The sequence below is a fragment of the Pteropus medius genome, unplaced genomic scaffold (assembly GCF_902729225.1).
Source record: "Pteropus medius unplaced genomic scaffold, Ma_sr-lr_union100, whole genome shotgun sequence".
Lineage (NCBI taxonomy): Eukaryota > Metazoa > Chordata > Mammalia > Chiroptera > Pteropodidae > Pteropus > Pteropus medius.
Window position 1 is genome coordinate 8,003,126 of NW_024342473.1, and position 6,856 is coordinate 8,009,981.

Sequence of the window (6,856 nt, forward strand, 5' to 3'; positions counted from 1 at the left end):
GTGATGAGCAAGCAAGCAATCAGAATGCAGCCCACCAAAAAAGAGTTCTGAACTGTGGTGTCACTAAGCCTCTTAGCCCTTTTGTCAAGAAGTTTGTTATTTCTGTGTGGCTGTTTGGATGTTATTTCAGAATATGCAGCCCAGATGATCAGTGATAACTTTCCATTTGTTATTCTTCAGAAAACATGAACTGATATCAGGAAACAACCTCAAAAGTAAATAGGTTAGAGATCACCTTTTATTTTTTTCCTGTTGTAATTATAATAGCAAAGGTAATCTAAAAAGTTGTGTTTGATTTCTAATAACATTACATCTTGTGTCAGATTTAAGTCAATAAGCAAATAAATGAACAGGAAGTATACAAAAAATATTGGATGAACCAGGAATGGGTGATAGTTTTGTTCTGGATTTGTCATTTGGCTGCCTTTTCTGGAAGAGCAACAGGAAGTACCCTTATTCTATTGCAGCACACATTGTCCTGGGCAAAAGTACAAGTCTCTGGGCACTGCACTCACTGTCCAGGGATCCTGACTAAGGAATGTCGCCAAAGTTGTCATTATGAGGTCTCTCCTTCAAAGAAACACAACATGGCTGCTTCCATTGCATGAAACATTGTCTCTCTCTCCCTCTCCCCCCACCCACACCACATACACACATACACACACACACACGCATGCACGCACAACTTTTTTAGTTGATTTTCTCACTGTAGCCAAATTTACACATTTGTGTTGTCTTTGCAGAGTTGCTTCTTATTTTTCCATGTCAATAGACTATTAGTCATTTTAGTCTGAAAAATTTCATACTCACAGAAAGCATAAAAAATAATATACAAAGATGTGGGTGCCCACTATTCAGAATTAACACGTGTTAACAATGTATTTTATTTGCTTCAGAGTTTTTAAAGAAATAAAAATTAGAGACAATGTCCACTTTGTGCCATCCCACCCCGCTCCTTCCATCCCCAGGAACCACCACCATTGGGGTATCCTTTCCTTCAAGTTTTTGTGCCTTTCTACAGATGTCTGCATTCATAACATTTGGTTCACTTCTGTTGTTTTGAAATTTTACACAAGTGTTATTTTACTCTATAAATTAGTCTAAAACTTGTCTTTTTTCACTCGACATTGATCTATCCATAAGGAAGCATTTATAGTTTATCCATTAATTCTAACACAAGTGAGACCGTGCCACAATTTATTCATTTATTTAAAGTTCTTTCCTCCTTCCTCTTTTGGCAATAACAAACAATACTATTATTGGCATATGTACATATATCTCCTGTACCAAAATAATATTCTCAACAGTATATTTATAGAAGTGGTATTGATGGTCAGTACACATCCCAATCCCTAGAACCCTTGAACCCTACATGGCAAAAGGGACTTCGCAGCTGTGATTAAATTAAGGATCTTGAGATGGAAAGATAATCCTGGATTATCCAGGTGGGCGTAAATATCATAAAGGTCCTTAGAAGAGGAAGGCAGGGGATTCAGAATTAGAGAAGGAGATGTGATGAAGGAAGCACAGGTCAGAGTGATATAACCATGAGCCAAGAAGCTGGAAAAGGCAAGGGATGGATTCTTTCTTAGAGCTTTCAGAAGAAATTATCTTTCCATCTCAAGATCCTTAATTTAATCACAGTTGTGATAGTTTTTCCTCCTGGCTCTGATCAACTGGCTTTGTAGTTGTATGTGTTTTTTCCCTACATTGAATGATGAAGCAACCTGTACTGTTCTGGGGATAGCCTATCCAAACCACGGAGACTAGGTACGTTTTTTACACTGTCAGTTCTACAAAGATCTTTCTAAAATGAGCCTCCATCTCTGTACCATTTGTTTTAGTTTGTTCAAAAGACAGCCTTATTGGGAAAGTTAGTAGGCTCACCCTTAGAAACGCCGCTTATGGTACGAAGCTAAAAATATCCCCAAAGGGAGCGATAAGCCAAATAAATCTTAAAAACGGTATTATCTATTTTTTAAAGATTTCTTTAATCAGTCTAGGATATCTAGGCTAGATATCTATAGTATATTTTATCAGGCTCCCACTATCTCCTCAACGATGTGAGTGACTGTGAGTGCAGAAAATCTAGTGCACTCTTGGAGCAGCACATAAACCTGGCCCAGGGTTGGAACAAGCCAGAGGAAAGCGGGCCCTGTAAGAGGTGAAGTGGGCTCAGTTGCTGTTCCAAGGCCATCTGGGAGGAGGTGGGAAACTGGCGGCCCAGCCAGTACCTTCCCATGCCAACAAAGTGAGCCAGCAAATCCACAACAATTTGCATGAGCTGCAATGGTGCCTGACCTAATACCAACACTCTAAGCTTAAACATGGCTGCTGCTTCACTTCTGCTTTCCAAATTTGTTAAAAAACTCTCCTGTGGCAAACCTGAAACCAGAACCATGCCCATGTTGGTCTTGATTCTTGGTTAAGAATTCTTTGCTCAGTCTACGGCCATGCTACCCTGAACAAGCTGGATCCTGTCTGATCTCGGAAGCTAAGCAGGGTCACGCCTGGTTAGTACTTGGATGGGAGACCACCTAGGAAAACCAGGTGCTGTAGGTGTAAAAAATAAAAAAATAAAGGATTGTAAGCTGACAAGTTCCTTGCAATCTGTGAGGTCAACCAAGAGTTGCCTTGCCTAAAAAAAAAAAAAAAATTCTTTTGGGAAAAGGTTTAAAGTGGAAACCTACTAAAAAAGGTTTTTTTTTTTTAAATATGGTATCTGGCCTAGTTTATTATTTATGTCACTATTTTGAGATCTTACCTTGAATTTTTAGGAAACTTAAACTACAGCTTCTAGCTTTAATCTGGGGTATTGTTCTTTGGCATAAGAAATGCTAAGGTTTACTAGATATCAGTTTTATTTTATTTTGTGCCTTGAGAAAAGTTCATTTAAAATAATGTGTTCTCATATAACATCATTATTTTTGAAATATAATTTATACTCTGAAAATCTTCCTGGAAAATATAATTTTAAGATTTACCAAACTGGGCTTCTTTATTTAAAATTCTTGCTGAGTTAAAAGATGATAAAATGAGTTCACAGAGATATATCTGACCAAATCAGTGTTAATTTTTTTTTGTTTTTGTTTTTTTTTCTTAAAAGTGGGTGCCCTTTGTAAGATTATCTGCAGAGGGAAGAGCAACTTGTTTGGGGTATATTTTTCTACCTATATTCAGCTTCTTTTATAGATTTGCATTGTTGTACAATACTACAGATATTGGTGAGATGCATATTATCATAATCAGGATCTCAGAAGCTACAGTTGATATAAAATGGGATGGAGTTTTTTTAGTAAATTAAAAGAAAACATTTTAAAGATATGCCTTTACCAGTACATATAGTTTTTGGAGAAAAAGCAGGGGCTGGGTTAGTTTTAGTTGATCGAATTAGTTTTAGTACAGGATTATAAACATGTTATTGATTATAATATTGAATTAGTTTGATTTTCACTAATGACATGATAGGAAAAAGAGATCAAGAATACCTCCCTTAGAGTCTTAAAAATGGACAGGTATGTACGAGGACAGGGAAATAGAGGTGCTGCAGACTAAGCTCAGGGCAGCATGAGCCAAGCATGGAGAGGTGAAACTGGAGTATCTCAGCATTGACATGAGAGGTCAGGAGGTCAGGGGTTGCATGAGATGAGAAGAGAGAGTGAGCAGTCCTTTTCGCTTGTCTGCTAAGGAGCCTGGCTCTTACTCTGTGGGTGATAGAGAGCCAGTGATTTATGGAGACTGATGACTTAGGAATGAATTGGCTCTGGATGTTAGTCACAGGTTGGACTCCTAGGTCCTTTGGTGCGATGTTATAGAGTGGGATTCTATTCCTGGAAACCTACTTCATAAGAAGAAAAACCCCAAACATGAAAATAAATAGAAAAGAAATAATACAAAAATACGTTTTTATAAATGCATTTTAAGAGTTATATAGTAAAGGCTACTTTGTTTTTTTGTTTTGTCTTGTTTTGTTTTGTTTGCTTGAACTCTACTCAAGTTATCGTCTTTTCCTTATAATCTCTTTGTAACAAACATGGGAATATTTTATTCTTTCAAAAAACTTTGGCCTCAATTAAAAATTATGGTCATTTGTTTTTAAATGGTTGGCTGACAATCATATTCATTCATTCATTCATTTATTCATTCACTTAATAATTATTTCTTGAACACCTATTACATGAGACATTGTTCTAATGGTAAACAAAAAAGACAAAAACAATGCTATCATGGAGATACTTTTTCTACTTGAAGAGAAAGACAATAAGTATGTATACATAGACATAGACAGACACACACTATAATGCCAGGTAGGGAGAAGGGTTATAAAGAAAAATAGACTGAGGAGAAGGGGAAAGAGAGTGATGGGAATATTTTATCGAGTTATTTTATATTTTATATTAGTCAAGGAGGAATTCTCTGTGGAGGTGACATTTGAGCAGAGACCTGAATGAAATGAGAGAACAAGCAATGAGACTGGGGGAAAAGACATGCATGAATGACTCCAATGTCTTTGGATGGTATGGAGATGAGTGGGACAACTGCTCAAGTCACTACCGTTTTGATGATTCCTTTCTGTGAACACAGATATAGATTCAATCAGCTGTATTACCTCTGACGTCACTGGGCTCCTCAGGGTCCCCAGTCAACCTCAGACTTATTGCTGACATATCTGCCAAAGTCAATAAATAGACACAAATATGATGATGCTGTGGCAGTGTTTTTTGTTGGTATTGGTGTAGGTGTTGGTATTGTTGTTGGTGGTGGTATTGGTGGTCTCTGTGTGGTCGTGTGCCTCTGATGATCAGAAAAGTTTGAACAGTAGAGGTTTGGAAGTCAATACACTACAAATATGGGATCCTAATAACATGATCAGATTTTCAGTTAAAAAATCAATAATGATGATAACAATCAGCATTTTTAAAAGCACTTACCACACATCAGACATTGTTTTAAGTATGTTATGACATTTTATTTGATTTTTTCAGAAATTCTGTGAGGTGGGCAACTACTACCTTCGTGAGGAAAGAGCCTTAGAAAGTCCAACTAACTTGCTCAAGATTATACAGTGAGTGGCAAGGCAGGGTTTGAAATGAAGTTCGTGTTACATCAAAGTCCGTACTTTATCCCAACCACTGTGCTACTCTGCCTTCAAGGGCGATGCTCCTGACAGCAGAGTGGAGGATGGGCTGGGGAGGATATGATTGCCAAACAGAATGAGGCAGTACTTAAGACTAATTTTCTGACAACCTGCTCCCTCACCTGGGTATCCTATTATAAATCTCCAGAGTAAACACAATCCTTCTATGCTTTTGAGCATAGATTTATGACTTACAGGAAAGGTGAGCAAGCAGATAGACTTCCTATGAGGAAAGGTCTTATGGAAATTCATCTTGAAGAATAATTAATCTCCATTTGTGAGATTCAAAACTTTGTTATATTGTGCAGGTTGAACTGAAAAACAAGAAGATTGAAGCAGGGCTACTCTATAGGTAAGAATGAACTCATGATTCTGAGGAAGCTGTAAAAGCCCACAGATTCAAATAATCTTAGTATGGGGCTGGGCCCCTGGTGAATAAACTATGTTTTCTTTTGGACAATTGTATTCTCCTATAATTTCTAATATAATTAAGTAAATGCTGAAATCACCCAATCACCACCACCACTAAATTACTCATGTAAATTTAAATAACAGTTCATAGTTATAAATGTGTTTAGTTTCTTTTTCCTAGTGGGAACATGATGATAGGTATATAAATTTTCTAAGCCAAACTATTAGTTTCATATTAACACTTAGCCTGACCTGGTGAACAGGCTGGAAATATTAAGGTAATAACTCATATGAAAAGCAGCTTTATGGACCTCATTCTCCAGCCAGTAAAATATTCATCATTAGTATTTAGTTTTGATTTTCATTTCATAGATGCTCACTCATTCACAACTCAGAAACAAAATAAAGGAGGAAAAACAAATCAGAGTGATCGAAATTAGATTCTGATTTTAGTTTACCCTTGTCAATTTCTCCCTATGTACAAAAAATATAATGTTTTTGTTTTCTTCCTCTTGCAAGGAGTGTGCCTGCTGTTTTATTTTTTAACTTTTAAATGTTAAAGCAATTGTAAACACAGAACTGACAGAAGCAATCACAGAAACATTGGAAGCACAGTATACATAACTTCTTTCCTTGAATTATTTGAGATCAGGTTTCGGATATGATACATCATCACTCCGAGTACTTCAGTGAGTGTTTCCAAAGACATTCTCCTACATAATCACAATATAATAACTAAGATCAAGAAGTTAACATCAATGCATTACTATGGTCTGTTCCTCAAAATCCATTTATATTTTGCCTGTTGTCTCAATATTATCCTTTATAGGAACAGGATCTAGTTAAGAATCACACGTTGCAGTAAAATTGTCCTTCCTTTTAGTTTCCTTCAGTCTGGAATAGTGCCTCACTCTTCTTTTCTTTAAAATTTAATTAAGGTTGATATACAACATTATATTAGCTTCAAGTGTACAACATACCTCACTCTTACCTTGACTTTCATGACCTTGACTTTTGAAGATTACAAGCCGGTCCTTTTTGTAGAATATCCTTCAATTTGGGTTACTCTGGTGTTTCCTCATGATTACATTCAGGTTAGGAAGCTTTGACAGCAAGAAATATCACAGAAGTGCCCCCGTGTTCTCATTGCATCCTATCTTCTGGCTCACAATTTAAATTGCTTCCATTACTGAGGATGCTTACTTTGATTCCCTGATTAAATTAGGGACTGCCAGGATTTCTCACTGCAAAATTACTCTTTTCTTTTTGTAATTAATAATTATTTTGTTGGAAAGTACTTGAAAATCA

General features: G+C 36.5%; 1 pseudogene; it reads left to right on the forward strand.

Moving 5' to 3' along the window:
- Positions 1 to 2,443: 2,443 nt before the first annotated feature.
- On the forward strand, positions 2,444 to 2,562 carry LOC120604667 (uncharacterized; annotated as a pseudogene).
- The last annotated feature ends 4,294 nt before the right edge of the window (positions 2,563 to 6,856 follow it).